Source organism: Rattus norvegicus, chromosome 7 (genome assembly GCF_036323735.1).
Source record: "Rattus norvegicus strain BN/NHsdMcwi chromosome 7, GRCr8, whole genome shotgun sequence".
Classification (NCBI taxonomy): Eukaryota; Metazoa; Chordata; class Mammalia; order Rodentia; family Muridae; genus Rattus; species Rattus norvegicus.
In genome coordinates, this window is record NC_086025.1 from 63,074,461 (window position 1) to 63,097,787 (window position 23,327).

The 23,327-nt window shown below is 43.4% G+C and overlaps 1 protein-coding gene across 9 annotated transcripts in view; it reads right to left on the reverse strand.

Annotated features, from left to right (window-relative positions):
- Positions 1-22,535, reverse strand: part of Slc16a7 (solute carrier family 16 member 7) — a 167,929-nt gene extending 145,394 nt beyond the window's left edge. For 4 of the 9 annotated variants that reach the window (XM_039078615.2, XM_039078614.2, XM_006241436.5 and 1 more), the window contains exon 1: positions 22,246-22,523. The gene's annotated coding sequence lies outside the window, so the exon portion shown is untranslated. Of the gene's footprint in view, positions 1-22,245 lie in introns of all 9 variants that reach the window. The other 5 variants (XM_063263138.1, XM_039078612.2, XM_063263141.1 and 2 more) reach the window with 2 other exon arrangements.
- Positions 22,536-23,327: the final 792 nt, after the last annotated feature.

Here is a 23,327-nt window from a genome sequence, read left to right on the forward strand (position 1 = left end):
ACTAATGGGGACCCCTGGGTTTGAACCTTGCTACTAGGACGTTCTGCTGGGAGCACGGCTCCATAGTAAAGCACTTGCCCAGCTCCTACAATGCCATGGGTCTGATTCCCAGGCATTAGTGGGCTAAAAGTCCCTCCAGGTGTCATTAAGCAGCACATGTCCAGAGAGCTGTGCATCTCCTGGCAGACAAAGTTACACATTTTGTCTCATGCCAAACTGCACTTGGGCTTCACAGTAGGACAGGTTTGCAAATCAAACAAAGACATCAACAGCATTGCCCTTAGAAAGTGGTGTAGATGGTGAGCTGTTAACAGAGAGGAGGGTAATTACCATATATGATAAGCTGTTAAAAGGAAATACAGGGAATTAAATAAAAAAAACAAAAAGCATGTGTTCCTTCCACAGTAGAGGGGTGATCGCTTCTGCATTTCCATTTTCCATTAATAACCCTGGGTGCTTCCCTTCTGAGGGGTGCTCCTGCTCATTGTATTCATATTCCCAAACGCTTGAGGGTTCCCCGTCTTCTGTGAGGGCCTTGCTAATTTTCTCTAACCAATTTTCTGTTTCCTTTTTCTTCCATGTAGACATACAGCCTTATCCTGCCCTGGTGTCATCCAGGTAAACGTGCAGACACCGAGAACAGAAAGGCCTTAGTCATCAGCTTTTCAAACTGATGGCACTGGAAAAACAAATGCCATCACTTCTGAGATTCGCAGGCAGGAAATTCGTTTTCAACCCTGGGCAAGGTCATGTCTGCCTACTTAATGCTAATTCTGATGCAAGCTGACAACACTGTGCTGTCTTTGCCTTTCGTTAATATACCTCATGGTATATTAACCCCTCCAAGGAGAGAGCCCTTACATGGAGGAGGAGATAGTTTTCCAAGTTGACCTGTTTTGCTTTGCATCTACAATTTGAAAACTGAATGTCTAGCGCTCAGAGATTCCACTTTTATTGGCAAAACTCAGAATAACAGACATAATCAACCCTGTTTCACAGATAGGAATTTTGGGTGCTGAGAAATCAAACTGTTCAGGGTAGTTTAAGGAAAAGAGAAGAAGAAAAATAAAAATACTGCTACAGGTCACAAAATGATTTTTCCCAAGTGAAAGTATCAGAGACTATTTTTCGTCTGACCTTCTTCTGCCCCATTGTCTTCTGACCTTATCTCCAGCCTTTTCTTTTCTGCTCAAGGAAGCTGTAGAAAATACTGTTTATCTTCCCCCAATGAAGGTATATAGAAACCAGAATCCATTATCCTCAGTGGCAGCTGACAACCAACCAACCAACCAACCAATCAATCAATCAATCAATGTAAAAAATATATTGCTCTGGCCTTTCCAAACATTTTGCTAGAAGCACTGGCCATGAAGAAATTTTCCAAGGGGCTGATGGCAAGCCAATAATGTGCCAGGTGCACAAGCAAGAAGGCTTCAGTTCAGATCTCCAGACCACTGAGAAAAAGTCAGGTACAACAGTTGTAAGTATCTGTAACCCCAGTACTGGGCAGGAGAAAGGAGAATCCCTGAAGCTTACTGCCAGCCAATCCAACCAACAGGTGATCGTCAGCTTCATGGAGAGACCCTATCTCAAAAGAAAGGTGGGGAATGATACAGGAAGACACCATCATAGACCTCCGACCTTCACACACATATACACATATGTGCATCTATGATACACTTTCTCTGTGTGTCTATATTCCCATAGTTGTCTCTCTCAGTATCTCCATCTCTCCTAGACACACACACACACACACACACACACACACACACACACACACAGAGTACACTTGCATGAGGGCCTTGCATAAGACCCTCCCACCCCACAAAGAATTCTATAGGTGGGAGGAAACAATGCTACACAGAGAGGCCAATGTCATAAACAGACCTGTCTAGCTGAGACTCCTTTGGTTCATTACTCGTAGGTCACATCCATCTGGGCCAGTCATTTCTACAGAGCTCTCTACTCTTCACTGAAGCATAAAAAAGAGTCACACCGGCCTAAAGCTTAGCATCTCTATAAAGTTAAGGCCTATGTAAAACTATGATTAAATATGCATTTGTACTTCTAAACTTATATTGTGTATTAGTTAACAATAGGCATGCTATGACATCAGCCTCTCCGCCACTGGTGTGCCGACCTGGAAGTCTATTAGCTAGCTAAGCGTTAAAGATCCGCATTTTCTGACACCAAGGTTTCAGATGCTAGGAATATGGCATAGGTGTTGATGTGCACAGGTGTTGATGTGCATAGGTGTTGATGTGTGGAGACCATCTAGCTCTAAACAGTATCCCTATTACTTATAAACTTCATGGATATTAATGAACCATGCTGTGCCTTATTGTGTTGGTTCTTTTTCTGGGCAAACAACAGAAAGAGATAACAACAACCACTCTAGGTGCATGCATTAGACACAATAGCACACCGAGTGTTCAGAATGGTGCCTGAGAACTATCAGAATTATCAGAACGGACTTGCTATGTGCTCATGCTCTATTACCCTCCCCTTACCCAGTGGCTCTGTCACCATGGGTATGCCACACAGCCACCAGCTCAGCAGGGTGCTGTCTTAAATGTCCTGGGCTGAGTCTGATATGCGAGGCTACCTCATGGATTTGTGGCCAGGAAAAGAGTCTCATAACTGGTCTCTAAGAAATCACAGGTCCAGTACCGAGAGTAATAAAAATATGGTAACAAGCCACAGGTCCTTTCTCTCAAAGCACAAGGAAATCAACTAGTGAGCCCTACTGAGCAAATACTAGGATAAATCACTTTTAAGGTTTGTGGATTTTGTAATTCAGTTTTGCACAGCGAGACTATATAAAGCGATCCTTGGTGCTAGATTTTAATTAAGTCTTAATACAAATCTGTAACTTGAAAATAAATGTTCTCCTTTGGATCCTATGTATCTGAGAAGGAAAGAGGTGATGCCAGAGAACGGGAGTGCCGAATGTGTAGACATGGGTGACTCACACTACTGTCGTGTACTTTTAGCTGGAAGGGGACAATGTACCTTAAGAGAACGGCTGTGCACAGCAGCTGTTTCCATTGTCTTCCTCTGCGTTAGAGCCCATGGGAACACTGGGAAGATGTTGGAACATGGGAAATTCTGGTGTGTTATTTTGGCTGATTGGTAGGATTTTTTGCAAGTCTGAAACTTGCCCTCATGCATCTTGACTGTAAGTCAGTTTTACTCATTGTCTTTTGTCCCGCACATCCCAAGGTTTGGGAAGACAGAGTGAGTCCATCAAGAAGGAAAGAGCCACTGTGGCCCTGCAGCATTAGAATCCCTTCCATCCAAGTTCGAACTCAAATAACTACTTTGAGTTCATTATGGTGAGGCTAGTTCTCAAAGATTATTCCTGCCTCAACAGGCCTACTTAATGTTTTGATATTGTTGCTCTCCGCTGTGCCAAAATAAACAAGAATAAGTCATACAACCACAGAGCCTATCATTTTATTACGAGGATGGTCATAATGGGTGCCTAATTTGTGATGGACTCTAAAGCCCTTGATAGGTTGAAGGTTTTGAGTTGTGAAAATGCAGTCTGTTATTTAGAAAATCATCAGATTTGTCCAGATTACCTATGGGTCAAGGGTCCTTCAACTCAACAGCTTCTAGCTCAGAGCTGTTGGTCATGGTGGAGCATAATGGGGTCCTGTAACTAAATGTGGGGGATGCAGAAATTTTGGCAACAAGTACTAATGAATGTGCATAATAAAAATTAATTTGACAAAATGCATTTGAATTTGAGGGGCTGCATCATGAAATTCTACTGTACCCTTTTATTCTGAACACACAGTGTGTGCAGAACAAGTACAGTTTGTGCCTGCACATGCTACATGTCAAGAAACACCGCCTCAAAGACCTTGGCTCACATCTGTGTCTGTCATTGGTCACTAACTGCAGTGCTTTTTAGTGCATTCGAAGTTTTCTGCTTTGATTGAAACATGATGGTTTCAATGAAAACTGAGACTAATATTTTTAAGACCTACTTACTTTAATTTTGCATATGTGTGTTTTGTCTACATGTGTATGTATGTGCTAAACCGTGTCTGGTACCCGAAGAAGACAGAAGAGGGTGATGATGGATCTCCTGGAATTGAAGGTACACAGCTGTAAACCACCATGCAGGTGCTGAGAACCTAACCTGGGTTTTCTGCAAGGACAAGTGCTCATAACTGCTCGGCCATCGCTCCAGCTCCAGAACAAAAATTTAATGGTTTCCTTCTGGGACTGTTTACATGAGAAATGTCCTTCAAAGAGACTGATAGTTGAAAACTTGGTCATCAGTAGATGGCACCCTTTGTGGAGGGGTTGAGAGGTCAGTCATTGCTAGAGGAAGTATGTCACATGGGGGCTGGCTTTGAAGGCTACTTCCTGTTGGCTCTCTGCTCCCTGCTTTGACTTCCCTATCTGTTGACTGCTGGCAAGCTTCCCCACTCTGGTGGACTCTTATCCCTCTGGAAACAAAACCCAAATCAACTCTCTTTTTCACAAATTCCTGGGTCATGGTGTTTTGCAAGTTGCTTGCTTGGTCATGATGTTTTATCTCAGGAACTGAAAAGTAATCCGCATATATCCCTCAGCAAGGAGGAAGCTGGCCAGTGTCTCTTGGGGTCAAGCTGTGGCATTCCGTGTTTGATTATTAAAACTACTGCTTTAGTTGCAAACTGTGTTTCATAAAATTACATATAAATAAGAGAGAGACAGACAGAGAGGGAGGGAGGGAGGGAGGGAGGGAGAGAGAGAGAGAGAGAATGAATGAATGAATGAATGAATGAATGAATGAATGAATATATCTGAATTTGGATCTAGAATAGGATTGACAAAAATTCCTGAAATGGCCTTAAATTCACTTTTGACACTTTATGTTATGCATTCATTTGAAGCATCATTCTCAGAACTGACAATTAAAACATGGAGGTATGCAGCAACCCTGGGAAATACTGACATGGTTTTACATCCTCTTTATATTCAGTCACTATTTGAGTATGCAATAATAAGCAAACATGAATTCTGTTAGCGTGAGATTTTGTTTTCACATTAATAAATGACTTATTAGTAAATCTGTGCCTCCATAACTAATTTATAAACTTAAGTATCCAGGGCTGCATAAAAATATTCCAGGATGAAAAGTCACAAGGGCAAAAGAGCTCCGATCTGAATGGTGTTCTATAAAACACACGTGCACGTGCACACACGCAAATTTGGAAATCTTTAAACTGTAGATGAATTAAGTACTACTCTTACCAAGTGGCATTTGATGAAAATATGAAAGGTGAGGGGTGACATGGAAGGGACATATCTCATAAAACACTGTAAATGTCTGTACAGATGTCCCAAGCAAGAAATTATTTAATGATATAGCTGAATTCATAAGACTAGAGGTTCTGAGTAAACTTATAATACATAGATGTTAAACACTTATTCTCCATTTAATAGAGAAACAAGCCTAAGGATAACAATCACACACTGAAGTGGTTTTGTCTTCATACCACGATATTAACCCAAAGTACTATTCATTCAAAATTGTAGATCAGTTGTCAACTAAATCAGCCCTGGAGCCAAATAATGCCTTTGTACCATGACTGATAAAAATAGGAACTTACAAGGTCTTAAATAAATTCTTAGGCAGAATATTGTTCTTAATTGGCTGAAGTGCCAAAACCTTCTGTTAGGCCTTAGTAGAAGTGAGTTCTGTTTATCTTTAAGCAATGGACGGGACAGAAACATCCTTCTAAGAAATGGGTGGTGGAAGGAAGGATGCAATCTGAGCAATGCCCTGCCTCTAGGAATGCAGAGACTATTTGGTGCAAGCTCTACTTTTCTCCAGCATAAAGGGAGTCCTGTTGTCCTTCTTCATCCCACTTCTAAGCATCCCTTCGTGAGGCTCGCACAGTCAGCCAAACAGAGAGAACTGAATAGCTAAGCAGTCAAACTAGCAGAGTCTTCCATTTACACTGGGCTATGCTCCAAAACGACTGTAAAATAAAACAAAATTCAACTAATGTGCATTCGTTATATTCATAAGGAATATCTGAGGCATGTTTTCCATCAAGGCAGAGCAACGTGTCCATCAGTTTTGGAATAAATTGAGGGGAAGGAGCATATGGGAAACAGATGCAGATTTAGACTATTTCAGTTGCCCACCCAGAATGTAGGTATTGAAATGATTTTTCATAGTTTTGGTTATCTGATTCTATTCGGTTTTGCTCAAGATAATGATAAAGTGTTTGTTTTAGAAGCAAAGAGAAAAAAATCCTCATAGTGACACTATGAAGGTCTCATCAAGGTGCTTCTGTGCCCAGTAAACAACAAGTACCCCGAATTTTTCTACTACACACCCGGTGAAAAATGGCACAATGAAAATGTCTGCTTTATTTATACCTAAAGGTTAGAGACCTGAGGTGGCAAAGTCACAAACCAGCAACTTTAGGCACCATGCTGTTGCGTGTCCTTTATGATTTTCTTTGTAGGTCTGCCTTCTTGAAGCTATTAGCTACTGGTGACTGCTATATGTAGTTTCCCCTTTCAGCAAAACTGAAGGACATTTCAGAGAACTGTCACCGGCACTTGGCTAGAGTTAATGCCAAGAACTCACTGAGTCAAGTCAGTGTAGGAGCAGGGTCAGGCTGCACAATGGGGCAGGAACAGGACCCACCAGGTCTCCTCTGTGACTATCTGGCATTAAGGAAGCTTTTGGGGAAGCAGATATGCTTTATTTTTATTTTATTTTTTGAGTACAGAAGGGTTTATGAAAATATTATCATTTATACAAACTTCTTTGTCCATATCAGAACTTAACTTTGGCAAGCTGAGACCAGGAGTGGATTTGTACAGTCATGGTAGCAGCTGCAAGGGCCTCATGCAGAGGGTCAACCTGCACCCACAGTCAGGATCAGCTGACCTTCTACATGACCACCCAGGAAGATTCCCCTGTCCAGGAATAGTCCCAACCAGAGTCAAGATGGGTCTTTGTGCATCAGTGAACAGTTCAGTCAACTGCACAGGAATACCCAGAGGCCCATGAGGCAGGTGATTCCTCTTTTACAATGCCCCCAATTTTCTACTATGGCACATGGACAAAGAAGGGGTAGCCGATCCTACAGGACAGATGAACACAGAAGACGGGATGAGTGGAGGATGGGGTTACAACTCGCCTGGGTGTTTCTTTAACACATTCCATGACTGGATTGTACTAACAACAAACAGAGTCATTGTTAGTGCCAGAAGACGAGCAGAGTTATGTGAGGTTACAGATAAAAGCCCCATTCCCCAAACTTTGGCTTACACACAGCATCAAATTTGTTAACCAGCTTCTCTTTCTCGCTTTCTACTTCTAAAAATCTAAGTGTAGATCGTTTTGAAAACTTTCAGACACCAAGAGAGTACTGAAAAGTTACACCTTGTGATTCAGGAGCACCTCTGACCTCAGCGCTTCCTGGAGGGAAGACAAGAATCACTGGGGCTTTCTGGCCGCCAGCATGGCTCCATTTCCATGGTCAATGAGTGTTCCTGTCTCAGAGGAATAAGGTAGAGAATAACAGGACATGTGACATCCTCCTCTGGCCTTTGTGCTTGTACTCCATATGTACACACTCCAAACATACACTCACACACTTACACACAAAAATCATTAACTGTTGTGGACTATAACTCACTATCTTCTGAGTATGTATCAGGGAGGCAAGGCCTAAAAGAAAAGAGGATTACTAAAACAATGTAAAATAGTTTAAGACTAAAAAATGATGAATAGGACATTCACTCTTTAAAAAAAAATGAAACTTAAAACACATGTGTATGTTTGAAATGTCATCATAAATATTGGTGTATCTTAGCAAACAGTTATGATTAATAAATATTAGTGTACTAGTTATGATCACATTTCTAAACAGATTAAATGTTTTTAGAAGTATGCCCGCCCCTTGTGGGGAACCCTAGGAAACAAACACAGACAAGACCTCCAGGTGCTTACTAAGATGGGCTAATCAATTGATGTTATTACCAACCAGGCTATAAAGACAATAAATACTCAGACCCTTCCTTAGTGGGTTCTTTTTCTCATTTAGTGGTATGTGTTACTTGAAAACTGATGACACAGGAAGTGATCGCTATGTGAGCCTCAGATCTGATATCTGCATGTCCTCCTTGGCAGATCATTATTGTGTCTAATTAATGTTTTCCTCACAGCACAGTGGCCAGATTACTCTCCACAGAGATGCTAATGTGTCCCACAGGGGACAACACACTAGCATTTTCTTAGGCTCCTTACGGCTTCCTCCAAGTCGCTCATTCTGTCTCTAGATCTCCGGATTATTTTGTCATATCTAATAAAGAGATGTTAATGATTTTGTGACATCTGCCTCTTTAAGTTCAGGGAGAAAGGGGGAGGGGATCTACTAGGGTAGACTTCTATCCAGTTTTAGACTCCAAAGTTTCAGTTTCTATTGAGCAAGTACAATCTGAAAGTAATAAAGGCAAAATTCCAGAAATTCGGGCCTTTGGAACTGGATATCGTTCCAAGAGGCCTGATGAAATCCTGTAGCCCAGGACACAGAGTATCTTGGTCTAGTGTATCCACAAGGTATCTGCTACTTGTTGCTATGGTGGCATTAGAGTGAGTATGTTCAACTGAAGCGGTAATGGCAGTGCAACCTCTACGTAAACACTGGGGGCCATGCAACCACAAAAGCATCTCCTGCAGGAGGACCTAACTGAGGACTGCCTGAGAGACTGAGGATTGCTGATGTAGACAATGTCAGTCGATTGGAAACTACTGTTTACAAGAGATGCATTCTGGGGACCAATGGAGCACGGGTGGAGGATATTAAAGGAGCTTACTGCTGCATTCAGATTAGCTTGCTACTTGCTTGTTCTCACCTGCTCCTGGAGTCTGTGTCATGGAGCCCATGCCACCTCACCTCCAATCCCCAAGGGCAGCAGGGTGGGGCAGTGAGTAGTCCAGAGTACAGATAGCATTCAACTAACATTAATGGGGCTGAATAATGCTCAGGCATGCAGGAGAAGTGGTGCTGGTGGTTTATAGGACACCAAAGAGGAGCCACAAAGAGCTTATTAGAGGTGACAAGGCAAAAAAATTATATGAGAAATGTAGGTAGAGGAAACACTGATCAATACTACTGTTGGTTTAAAGCATCTACTGGGGTCTGGAAATGCGTCCCCTGTGGATATGCAGGGAACACTGGCAGCAAGTCTCATTGATTCCTTCATTTTCCTCTGAAAGCAGCTCTTGCTTTAGGAAATACATCAGGCACTTTAGTGACACACAATAGTTAAGTGGAACCTACATGACTATTAGGAAGGGTTACTACACCGCATAGAAGAGGAAGAAAGAAGAAAATACAAATACTCAGATGTCAAGAGGCAAAGTCCTGAGATAGGGAACTATAAAGAATAACCAAGGCAGAAAAACAGAACAAAACAAACAAGAAACCAGAGAACTCATTCCTTAAAAGCCAGTATTTTCAATAAAAATTTGCAGAAGCATCAGACTTACAAGCTGACTTAAAATCTTAATACATAATGCAATGCTTCATCTAGAAAAGAATTGAGTGTCTGGAAGAAATGAATTAGAATAATCATCTTTTTAAAAAAATTCTGAAAGAGTGTTCCAATCTGTATCATAACCACAAAACACTGTCATTTGTTTCCTGGCCATGCTCTATGAGAAGACCTCCCTACTAGATTGTAGATCTGTGCCAATGCTTTCTTTCTATTGCTTGCCCAGTGCTTCATTCTGTAGAATAGTGACAAGGACCTCCACCTCACTGAGCTATTGTATTTTTCAATGAGGTTAGATGTAGGTTGATGTCATTATGCAGGTGAAGGCAGGTACAGGATAGGACAAGGCCTGTCATTGGATGAGAAGGAAGGGTGAATGGGAGTAAAGTTTTAGAGAGGGAGAGGAGACCAGAGCGAGGGGAGAGACCAGCTGAGAGAACATGGAGGCAGATATTAAGATTTCTTCCTGCACATTTGCAGGTTGTTATGACTATTTTTAAGGGATGGATGTGTACAGGATTTTGTGTGTCTAGATGAGCAAATTATATCTTATCTAGATGGATGGTTTCTATTCTTATCAATTGGTTGTAAGTTAATTGTGTGGATGTATTGTACATTGAGTATTTAACATATGAATCTGGCTGTTGGGTTACAGTTTGTTGAGCCATGACTTCACTGGGTTGTTGGGAGTGTGAGCAGAGTCCATGACAGAAAGCCGTGCTATAGAATATCTCTTAGCTTCACTAGCACCTGACACCTCCATCCCTAGACTTATATATCTCTTTCTGAAGTTCTAGGACAAACACCTTTCTTCTAAGACTTCAGAAGTTGATTCATGGCTATGCAAATGTTCCTGGTAGATGGAGTGGTCTAGAACATCTGGAAGCACACTGGTGTGGCTGCCTTACAGACAACAGATGACACACTGGACTTATCCCCAAAGGTATAATTTGTCATCTACTGCTCAGGACAGATACGTTCTCTGCCATTCATTTTAACAGTTAATTCTACTTTAGATTTTATTCATAATTGGTGAACATAATGTTTTGGAAATTATAGTATCATGGGAGAGATGGGGCTAGAAGAGGACTCACTTCCCCAGACCTCATTGAAAATGACTTCACCTAGAACCCTTAGTAATTCACTGGATTGCACTGATTTCAGACATGGGAGGAGAGTCAGCATACCATTAGCATCTTCCCTGCCCTGGAATATCTGCTGAGGTAGTGACTCTCGGGCACTCTGATGGGTATCTCATCTTGCTGAGTACTATTCCCCCTACCTGTACACACATGTAATACATGTGTACAATCTGCCTTACATGGTAATGGGGATGAGAAGGGAGCAGACACATAGAGGCTACTAATCTGATGTCGATGATCCTGTTATATATGTTAAACTCTGATGTGAACAGCTATAAGTTATGGTGCTACAATTCTCTTCCTCTTTGTGGTAGCTTTTAAATGTGCTATGCACAATGACATCTATCTGGATAGAGACTAAGAAATTCTCCTCTCATTGTTCCATGAGATATCCAAATGTGACTACGAACTCTGATGCTAAGTGGAAACTTCACCCTGAATTTTTATTGTTTTATTGGTTTTTGGCAGCATTGATATTCATAGCTGAGTATCCTGCTCTATGCTCCCTAAACCAGAAGTTTTCACACATCGGAAAGATGCCTGTTATTGGGAATTCATATGTTGTTTCAATCGTGAGCTCTCTCTTTGGCTTAGGCTATAAACTGCTGTGCTAAAACTCACAAATGGTTATGTAAAGAACAAAATTCTTCATGACAAAGCAAGTTCTTCATGAAGACACACCAAAAAATAATAGAACTGAAATTAAATGATTAAATCAATTGTTCATTGTTAAAGATATTACTCACTTCTTTAACAAACCAAGAAATGGGCTTCCCTGACTTCTGAAGATGAGCAAGCGGGGCTCTGAGTGTTGATAGATAGATTTTATTCAAATGCTTAGTCGTGGCTAAGTCAAAATCAGTGGAGATCTATGTGTTCACTCCCAGCCTCTGATCCAAGAGAAAATGGTGTAACCCTGAAAGAGAAGGCCACAGCACAAGACAGACCACAGAGAGTCGAGTTCTAGATTTCCATCAGCTTGCCTGACAGATTACTGAGAGACATGTTCTAGACTTATGAACAGCTTGCCTCAGAGACATAACTGTTTCTCTTTTGGGCATTTTAATTACTCATACGAGAATCCACTGAGAAAGTATTACCAACTTTATTCACATCCGTCACTGAAAATCTACAGTTGTATTCAGGAGAACACGGTATGGGGGTAAAAGATCTCTGACTTTAAATGTGCCAAAAACTCTCTCTACTGTGTTCAGACATCTGCTGGAACCCACCAGAAAAGGGCCTAGGGCCTCCTTGGCTACTGCCATCCCTTATGAGGGAACTGAGAGTCTGGTATTACTGTCAGGTCATAATGGTCCTTCACTTCCTTTCTTCCAAAGCTCTAATATGTTAGGATATCATTAAGTTCCTTACCCTTCCTTCAAATGCTCCCTTTAATATTTTTTGATATTTACTAACGTGTGTGTGTGAGTGTGTGTGTGTGTGTGTGTGTGTGCACATGCACACTCGAGCTCCTGAGCATATGTATAAGCACTGCATTCAGGAAATGCCCACAGAGGTCAGGAGAGAGTGTCAAACCCTGAATCTGGAGTTACAGGCAGTTGTGAGCTTCTAAGTGGTGCCAGGAAGCTAACCCAGGTCCTCTGAAAAAGCACCAAGTGCTCTTAAGCCCTGAATCATCTCTCCAGATCAAAATACCCCCTCCAAATAACAAGAGAATCTTACCTTCCTTGATAACCGTGTGATGAGAGCCCAACTTACTAGACGTCCATTGCTGGTCTCTTGTTTTAAACATTTCTTAAGGGCTGTTTGCTTCCAAATTGTCTTAAAAACCATCGGAGCACAGAATGCTTGTAAATGCTAATAGATACGTTTTGAGATTAACAGTCTAAATCTAGAGAGCTCCTCCAAGAAGATATGTAACTGTAGCGAAGTGTTCCACCCCACGAATGAATTATCTCAGGTATGACATAAGAGTAAAAACAGCACTTCTAAAGGTTTCAGAAATCACGGATAAAGTACAATAATCCATCTGACACACACATACACAAAAAACCTATCTTTATTCATAAGTTATCTATCATATTTTCCCTAACAACTTCATTGGTCTCATGTCTCTAAGCCCTGTTATTACACATATGCGTACATACACACACACACACACACATACACACACACACACACACACACACACACACATGCACACGCACACATGTACACACTTATATCCCCAATCTCATCTATCTCATTAATGTACAAAAGGCAAAATTTGTATTGGTTACTGTCTTGGTTAGGGTTTCTATTGCTGCAACCAAACACCATGACCAAAAAGCCAAGTTAGGGAAGAAAGGGTTTATATGGTTTACACTTACACATAGATGTTCATGACCAAAGGAAGTCAGGACAGGAACTCTCAACAGGGCAAGATCCTAGAGGCAGAAGCTGATTCAGAGGCCCTGGAGCATGCTGCTTACTGGTTTGCTTCCCCTGACTTGCTCAGCTTGCTTTTTTTTTCCTTTACATTTCTTTTTAATAAAACAAATGTGCCACAGCTCCAAACCCTGGCTCCACATCAGTCTTTCCACAGGGGAACAGTCTCCTCCCTGATGCCCTCTTTGGTCACGATGCAGATCCTGAGGGCGTCTCCAGTGTATACATCCCTCTCGGCTGCAGAAATGAAGACGTCTTTCACCAGCCTCATGGCTCTGTCCAGAGTCAGGGGGACATGCTCCACATTCAGCTTGCTTTCTTATAGAGCCCAGTACCACCAGTCCAGGGATGACATCACGCACAATGGACTGGGCCCTCTCCCGTCAATCATTAATTGAGAAAATGCCTTACAGCTGGATCTAATGGAAGCATTTCCCCAATTGAGGCTCCTTCCTCTCTGATGACTGCACCTTGTGTCAAGCTGACACAAAACCAGCCAGAACAGTCACCTAATTTCCGACTGAAATCACAATTTAAAGTGAAGTTTCCTTCATCCCTCCCAGTGGATTCTTCCCCTGTTAATTCACTCCCCTGAGGCCACAGACAAAAGAAAATAATGCTCAGTTCTGTGATCATAAAGCAGAGCTTTCAGAAGTAGACCCTACGCATACCTTGATTTCCTGCTTCCTGGCCTTCCTAATTCACCTCACAAGATTATACTGATGGCTAAATATGTCATGAACAGCAGTTCAAATTGTTCAAATAAGTACCATTATCACTCAAGTCATCTGTGCTTCTAGACTTTCTTAAACTTGTGCTCAAGAATGTAGTGCTCATGAAATGAAGCCCAGCCAAATCACAGGAGAAGCAAACAGAGAAATGGAGAATGTTAACTAGACAGCGGAAACACGAGGCTTATAAACTGTCACCATAGGGACATAGTTGCTCACTCAACCAAGAAAGAGATTTGTTTTACTGGTCCCTGAAAACTGAATAAACACCTTGGAAGAACAGAGTGGATTTAGTCATAATTGGAACCACCCTTAAAAAAATAGGTTCCCTTTGTAAGTATCCTTGAAAGGAATGAGTGTGGTTTACTGGAGATGCTGAAGTATGCCATGCCTGCCACTGAAAACACTCGGGTGCTCTCTAAAGTCCCTGCCATCCCACAATCCACCAAATGGCCAAAGAAGACATAAACTTACACATCATTGTCCCTGACATCAGAAAAGCACAGTGTGCTGAGGAACAAAAGTCTTGTACGAGGGCAACAGACTTAAAGCAAATAAGACGTTGGAAAAGCAGTGTCACCAAAGGTTAGAAGCCTCTGACCTCTCCTGAGTTGGAGAAAATTTGAACGCAGAATCTAAGCTCATCTCTGAAGGTAAAATTGATACAGGAATAGAAATGCTAGACAACAAAACAGCTTTTCAGAAGGAACGGGTAGCATGGCCAAGGCATGGTGCGTGGGACACAGTGAGTCTGAGTGAGGAAGGCATGGACACATTTAGTTCAGTCTGTCTTTGGTGACAGTGAAAGCTGAGGCAAGAACACTGCTTCAAATTATATCCTGCGGGGATACAGGTAGTGGGAATTGCCTATATTATCACTACTTATTTGCAGTGAGGTGGTCTGCTGCAGGAAGAGTATCTAACAGCATGTGTATTTTAGATGTACATCACCCACAACTTTAAAAAGTGACAGTGAGAAAAATGACAGGCAAGGAGGTCTTTCAAAAGTCTAGATTACTGTGGCAGCAGTGAATGCACTGTGGAAACAGAAAGGAAGGAAGGAAGGAAGGAAAGAAGGAGGAAATAAGGGAGGAAGGAAGGAGAGAGGGAGGAGGGATGGAGGGAGGAAGGAGGGAGGGAGGAAGAAGCAAGGAAGAAGGGAAGAAAGAAAGAAGAAAGGAGGAAGAAGAAGGGAAGGAAAAAGAAAGGAAGGAAAGAAGGAAGGAAGGAGGAAGGAAAAGGAAAGAAGGAAGGAAGGAGTGAGTGAAGGAGGAGAAGGAGGAAGGAAGGATAGAATGAGGGACGGAAGAGGAAAGAAGAAGAAAGGAAAAAAGAAAGGAAGAGGAAGAAGGAAGAAAGAACAAATGAAAGAAAAAAGAAAGAGGAAGGAAGGAAGGAAGGAAAGAAGGAAGGAAGGAGGAAGCCAGTTTTGTGGGTGGGTTAGTGTAACAATTGCTCTACCAGGATTTCTGCCTGGTCACAGGAAGCAGCCTCCTCAGAGAGGGGGCTATTCCAAAAGCTTTTTTCTGTCTGTGGGATACTACCTTCTAGTTAGGTTGGCTTGCCTGGCCTCAGTGGGAGAGGAAGTGCCTATCTAGCCTTGCAGAGAATCAAAAAGTGTCAGGATGGGGAGATACCTGGGGGTGGAGGGGTAGCACCTGATCAGAGGAGAAAGGGAGTGGGGGGGATGTAAAGTAAATAAGTTTTAAAAAGAAAGAAAAGAGGCTACAGGATACTGGAGGTGTCCTTAGTCCTGCCTAGGGAGCTGTCCAGCACAAGTGTGGTCATTTCTAAGCCCCAGAGTTTGGGGGAAGGGCAGGGCTACATACGGTAGATTTCGGGTTATGTCTACATGTACTGCTTCATCCAGGTAATCCAGTGCTGAGAACTGAGACCAGGATGCTGTGCCCTCTACTAGCCAAACACTCTATCAACTGAGCTACAACCCTAGCCCAGCCCAATTGTTTGGAGCTTTACGATAAGGCCATGCCCTTAAGTAACTGAGGATACCAGCATAAGATTACAGAATCCCAACCCCACTCTGAGGTGTGGCCCTTTTGTCTTTTAGACATTCCCACCATAATATGCCACTATATCGTCACCTTCACTAAATAGAAACAAATGCCCACCGTCCCGGTGGTAGGTGATCCTTTAAGACTGGGGGTTAAACGAACAGATTTTATTTCCAAATTGACTGCCTCAGGTAGGCCAGAAGAGCAGTATAAGGCTGACCAATACACTATGGTGCCAGGTAAGCTGCTTTAAGCAGAATCTGGTTAAATTGATTAATATGGTTTTACAGTATTATTAGTGGGAAAATAAGCATTTAAAACATCTTCTTTGGAATACCATTGTTTTATATAAATCATTATCTAAGCAAACATTTCACTTGTATCTGCTTAAATAAGATGCTTTCCACCTAAAGCTATTATAATGACAAATACTGCCAAATATTAATAACTGGTTTCTGCCAGTTAAACTACATGAACACTGCCATGGAAATACTCATAAATACCTTTAACAGAAAAGAAAACTGGAGGAAAAAACTTTCCCTTGGCACAGTGTAGCTGTCACTCAAAAGCTTTGTGGGATTTTCAGAAACTCTGTAGGGAGTTCAATGAATATTAATGGAAGTGCTTGCAAGAGCCTTGTTATTAGGTCAGGAAAACTATTTACAAACTATGTGCATCATTTAGCAACACCGATATTTACACACATATGGGGGCTGTCTCTGGTGAACCCAAGTATAAATTAGTCCAGCCCTACCTGGACTGGTTTTATGGTTGTTAAGCTCAGTGTTTAATTTGTAATTAACTATTTCTACATTTTTATAATGTCGGGAGTGGAACCCTAGGCTGTTTGCATTCTAAGGCACATTCCCCGGCTCCTTTTCTAATATTTTTGTTTTTCTCAGTTCATATATACATATGTAAACATATATAGTATAGGTACATATGTATATATTCATACACACACATGCACACACACATGCACACACACACACACACACACAGCAGCTGTTTTCAAGTATGGGTGGGGCTGTTGCTATTTATCTTTTACAAATGGTTGTGGTGCTCCATTACATTGAGTGTAAATCAGTGGATCTTCCACTAGCCTTCAGAGTCCAACATTTAAGGGACCAACTGAGCAAATAATGCCTTCCCTGAAATACTTTTAAATGTTCTGTTGCTCAATAAATACCATGACAGAGTTCTTTCCCGATGCCTTTCCTGACACACAGAACCAACGTTTTTCCCCTCTCTTTGACTCTTTAGTTAGTTGGTTCATTGGCTGATTTCTGGTTGGCTGGGTGATTTAGGGTCTGATTTGTTTCATTTTCGTTATAGAAGTGTCTCATGTGGCCCAGGATGGCCCTCAAAACCATTGCGCAATGGAAACTGGGCCTGCACTCTTGGCTGGTCTGACTCTCCCTCCCAAGAACCGCAGTCACGGTGATGGACTTGAATACCTGGCTGATCCAAACAGTTTTGAGAAGGCCTGCCACAAAACAGGGCGCCAAATAAATGAGCCTATTCAAGGTTTAATTATGCACCACCAATATGTCATCTAGCTGGCTTTTCCAATCTGTTAAGATAAACAGGCCAGTGAAGTTGGAAATAACCTTTAAAGCCCTAAGGCCAATATTAATATTGGCTAGCTACAATGCCTTAAATTATTTCTATGCATGTGTTAGCTCTAAACTCTATGCCACTTAATCTTTCTAATCTATATGAAATGTGTTCTTATCTTCTCTTTACAGAGAAGGAACCAAGATTGGAAGAGATTTAACAACTAGTCCGAACTGGATAAAAGCAGGGCGGAAAAATCACAATACAGGCTGGCCAGTCTTCTGAGCCCTTGCCTTGATCTCTGCTCTCATCCCAGATGAGTCAGATATTTGATCTCCATTCCCAAGACCATGAAGCCCAGAAAAACACATGATTTCTCTAATAAATATAGCTTATGGTAAAATGGAATATCTCACTGAAGAGACTCCTGGGTCAATCTCAAGAAAGTTCTGGTGAAGACAGCTGAGGTCAAGACATGGAAACCAGGAGGGTCCTTAACCACTGAAGTAAGTCAGAGGCACAGTGTGTTGTTGTAAAAATATAAAAATAAAACGGTAATGTTGGTCTTTTACCCCGCTGGGTCTACACCTCAGTGCCCCAAGATATCTGCTAGATATCTTGGCGGAAACACATCCCAACTCCACGGCGGCCCAGACCAGTCACCCCACACTCCATTACATTACTTAAATCTACACATTAAAGAACACACAACACAATAATCTTTGACCCAATTGATAAGAAATAATTGCCCACTTAAACATACAAAGCCCAGTACCATCCATCTTTAATAACATTTAAGAACATTAATAACAACCTGTAAATACACAGAGCAGAATCTTAACATCACCTGCCACCCTCTCTCTCCGTCTCTCTCTCTCTCTCCTTTCTCTCCCTTTCCTCGTCCTTCAAACTTCTCTCCTGCCCATCCTTCCTTCTCCTCCAATGACAGGCCTCCTTCTATCCTGTACCTGCCCCTCACCTGTACTTTACAAATTCAGTGGGGAGGTGGTTCTGGTGAAGTCACCTGAGTTCTGAGCATGTGACTAGACAGCTGTCCTTGGGGCAGTGGAATTAGCATCAAAATACAGTAACTCCAGGGCAAACCACAACAACAGTGGGAAAGGGAGGGAGGTGTGAGGAAGTCTTCCCTGGTTGTTGTGTCCTTGACAGTTTTCAGGTCTGACTTACGACACCTGACACTTGTTACATTCAGCATCTTCTTCCCTGTTTGAGAGTATCGAACAAGTTCAACTCTTACCTGGCTACAAAGCTAACCTCTCTCTTAGGATCAACTTAAACCCAGAGTCCATGAGGGAGTCTTTGGTGTGTGTGTGTGTGTTGAGTGGCTTTGAGTGGGTTTCGCACTGATATTTAAGGTATGTGTGCCCCATTTGCTAATTCACCATCCAAGAGAAAAGACTTCTCTAATTCACACAACTACATCTTACAGACTCGATGGCTGAAGGGGCCATGAGGCTAAGAGCTCCTCCAAAGGGTTATGGCTTTCCTGTCTTGGAGGGCAGAATCCCCATGGTAGTCCCTTCGTGAGTCAGTGCTGGAGACAGAGGAGGGTCAGAGCCCTACTCTGTGTAGTTTTCCTTCCTCTTCACCTCATGTCAGTCTGATTCTGTTGCTTGTGACTTCATTCTTTCTATAATTTCTCTTTCAGAACTGCCACGTGCCATGCACCGATGAACACAACAGAAAGAAGTGTTTGCCCTTGGTTAACTTCATGCAAGACAATTTGGTATTACACAGGACCTAGAGATCAGGAAGCTGTTTGTCCCAGCTCTCTCACAGAATACTTGCTACGGCTTCAATCTGGTTTGTCCCCAGCAAATCTCATGAGGAGCCCTGAACTTCTTGCGGAATGGTGTTGATGGTGTTGCGCTAAGAGCTTCTGATGAGATTAGTGAAGTCAGTGGGGAGCAGTTCATTAAAACTGAGGACCACCCCACAAGTTTGGCCACATTTGCATGTACCTGTTTACTCAACTACATTAGCGTGTTATCACGTTACCAGGAGATTCTAAGAACATGCCAGGACCGTGAAGTTTGCTATCACCAGGCAAATCAGCCTTTTTGGTTTTTTAGTTTGCTATACAGTATCAGATGTTGTGTGAGAGCGACAACACCTCATACTAAGGCACTAGCTAGGCCAATAGAGTAAGCCCTGAGCCTGTAAATATAAGTGTACACAAATCTACCCTATAAAGTTCTTATGTTGGTAGGAAAGAGTAGCAGGATGCCTCAAGATAGTCAGCATCCTAAAGACACTAAGGATACTACACTTCTCAGCTTCCAGGAATGTGTAAATGACTCTCATCTAATAATATAAAGAAACTACAACTCAATATCTTTCCTCAAAGGGGGGCAATCAATTCATTGGCAAAGACAGTCTGAGGGAGGGACTCCTGAAGGAGGAGTCTTTCTATTACCAATTCATACAGGATCACTCACAATGAGCAAGAGTACAGAGCCAAGCGCCTAGGTTCCCTGAGGTACACCACTTCCAAAAGGTGCCTTTTGGCAGATCTGACAAAACCTTTTTACAATGGCTAAAGTCTGTTTGGATTAACTGGGATAGAGGTCTCATTTATAGAGGACAAAAGGAAGTGGAAAAAACTGAAAGACAAGTGGTGCTGAGAAAGATTAGATAACTAGAACCTCCTGCTTTTTGTGTGTGTTTGTATTTGTGTGTGTGTTTGTGTATGTGAGTGTGTGTGTGTGTGTGTGTGTGTGTGTGTGTTTCTCAGAATGTGAATTTCTTGAGACCACATCATAGTAACCCTAGAAAGATGACTGAAATGAATGAGGCTGGGGAGTCAAAAATTAGCTAACATATGTTCTGAGGGTTTGTCATAGTTTATTTTCCACAATGGTGCTTCAGAATGGGTACAACCAATCTCATTTTGTAGATAAAGAAAGAAAATGAAGACAAATTTACAAATAATATACTGCACCTTACAAGAATACAGAAACCATTGTGGTCTGTGGGTCTTACTCTGTATTTTGTCTCCTTCTGTCCTATGTGTCTCTCCAGAGTGTTTGATGAATGAGTATGGAGTCAAAAGCACCATCTAGAGACAGGTAGAGGTCACTCTGCCCTCCCTCCCTGTTGGAAGGCTAAAGTACACGGCTGATGTTATAGATGAAATGTGTGTGTCTAGAGACAAACTGGGCATTGTAGGAATGTGTACTGATTTGTGCATGAGAAAACATTAGTAACGTGGCAGATTGCTTCAGAGCCGTGGCACTTGCCTCTGACCCCTGTTCCCAGGGAGGAGGGCCAATGCAAAGTCTCCCTGAGCTACACAGAATCCAGCCTTGCTAGTTTAACAAGACTTTGCTTCAAAATAAAAGTAAAGAATAAAACGTGGAAGGGGGCACTGCACAATAATAGAGCTCGGAGTTGAGTCCTCGGCTGCTCCCCTACAGTTTGCTTCCCGCGTTTCTTACTTTATGAGTTGTTGCTGCGCACGCTGAGCTAGCGGCTCTCTGCCACGCCCCTCCCCCATCACTAAAATTATTCGGATACCCTCCGGTGTAGATGGGCTTAAAAGCAGAACATTGGGTTAGGATTGCCTTACTGTCTTCATATGCCTTAATTTATTCAACACTTGTCTGCCTTCTGCGGCCCACGCCCAACTCTGATTTTCCTCTTGCCTTCTCTGTTTGCACACCATCCTGTGGTTTGGGTGACAGAGCACGGTCAAGTGAACCTGGGAAGGCTTTGAAAGTCTGCCTGTCCTAGCTGACTGGGTTCAGCCATGAAGCCTGGAGTGCCCAAAAAAAGCATTTGTGCCCACGGTTTCCTCTTGCCGAGCTTTTCAGAGTCGTGCGCATCGCTCCTGCTATTTTTATTCCTTCACTGCATCTACTTTTGGTTTGAGGAGGAAGACATGGATTTTTTGTACTGCTTTTGTATTGCCACCTCACAGTTTAATGTGGCCCTGTCTTATTTCTCCACCAAAAGTGAGTTAAAGAAACACTTGCAGAGAAATTGGTGTGTGTGTGGGGGGGTGTGGGGTGTGTGTGTGGGGTGTGTGTGTGTGTGTGTGTGTGTGTGTGTGTGTGTGTGTGTGTGTAATTCCCCCAGAGTGGTCCAGCCAGGAAGTGAGAGAGACCTAGAGCACTACTGCCCCTCCCAAAGTGATCTGCAGACCTCTTAGCTAGTGGAAGAAGAAAAGGATGCAGAAGCCAGCTGGCTGAAGCTCACAACCACCTGTGTGCTACCTGGCCGAGACTGGTGTCCCCAGCGTGATGAAGTAGCCCAGGAAGCCCAGAGGACCACAGAGTGGCACCGGCCCTTCTCAGGTCCCTGGAAGACAGTCTAACCTTTAGGCCAGGCCACAAACTTCTCCTGCATCAGCCCAGCGGTCTCCCCCCAGGTTTCCCGGGACCGAAACAGAACACCTTCCCTTCTCCTTCTCCGCGGGCGCGGATCTTCTGCTGAAAGGGCAACCATTCCCTCCATGCACTTCCCCACCCATCCACACCCACTTGAAGGACACCACCCCAGATGCTGTGGGTCCGGGGAGATGCTGGCGAGCAGTTCAGGGATATTCGCCTGGCAGTGCCTGCCCAATGTTCAACAGTGCCCAGGAGAGGCGCCCACAGCCTACAGGAGCAGCGCCAGCAGATGGTGGCCTCCACTCTGCGATCTCTGAATCCCCGAACCTCGGGGACCCTGAAGTTCCCGTCGGAGCTCTAGCCTGCTCATCTTCGGGATTTTTGTCTATATAAGGGCTCGCGGCACTCGGAGCGCCACCGGGCTGCCATTTCTCCACACCCACCTGCGGTCCCTGCGAGTAACCTCACTCGCCCTCCTCCCGCCTCGTCGTCGTCCTCCTCCTCCTCCCATCCTCCCTGGGAGCACCGCCTTTACCTGGCTCTGACACCCGGTGCGCACCGCTGCTCTCCCGGTCCCCCCGCCCAGCTGCAGCCGCCTCGCCTCGCTGTCATCCGCTGAATGGAATTATTTATTTATTTATGTCCCCTGACGTGTCCTCGCCAGCCGAGGCCCGGGGGAGGGGTGCGGAAGCAAAGACGGGCTGGGGTGCCCGGGAGCGCGCCTGGGTGCGGTGCGGGGGGGTGAACGCGAGAGCGGGGCGCGGGCTGGGGGCGCGGGGAAGGGAGGCGCACTGAGCATGCTCCTGAGGGCGCAGCAGTTTGGCGCTGGTCTGCGTGGGTTCTGTGGCTCTGGCTACTCCACTTCGGGTTTTAGTTCTGACCCGGAGCGATCTACTGTGGCTGAGCAGCCCAGACTTGCTCCAGCCTAACACTTTGGCGCCCAACCCAAGGAGGCAGGTGTGAGGTAGCCTGAGAGACCTGGCTGTTATGCAATCTCTAGATAAGGATGCAGAGAGGAGCCTGCAGAATACAGAGAAAAGAGCTAGGACAGAAAAGGCTGCGTGATCCATCCATCCATCCATCCATCCATCCATCCATCCATCCATCCAGTCATTCGTTATTCATTCACTTAAGGACTTCCTTAAGGAATGAGTACTGGCTTGATTGAGGATGGAGAAAGGTGTGCTTCATAGCCTAATCCTTCCAAGGAAAACAAAACTTACAGGAAAGGAAAACAGCACAAGACACAGAAAGTGTGGAAGTTGCTGGGAGCTGTTGGCTATCAATTGTAAATGATTCCTTTCCTTTATGTCGCTCATATTAAGTTTTCAAGAGGAGATTTAGTTATTTGAGCAAGAATAACGCTAAAGACTATGATAAACCCCACAGATGTTGGTTTAAGTTTCTCCCCTCCCCCCAACATGCCCTTCTTGGGGAAGTTGAAAAGAGGAAGGAAGGGTTTGAACTGAAGGTTTAAACAACTCAAAGACTGACCTCTCTACTTACAGAAAAACCTTGTGGCACTATAAGTGCTTGAATTTGAGAACTGGGTCTCCATTTTCTGCCCATTTAATTGGCCTTTGCTGTCCTGATTTCATAATGTGATACTCTGTTAGA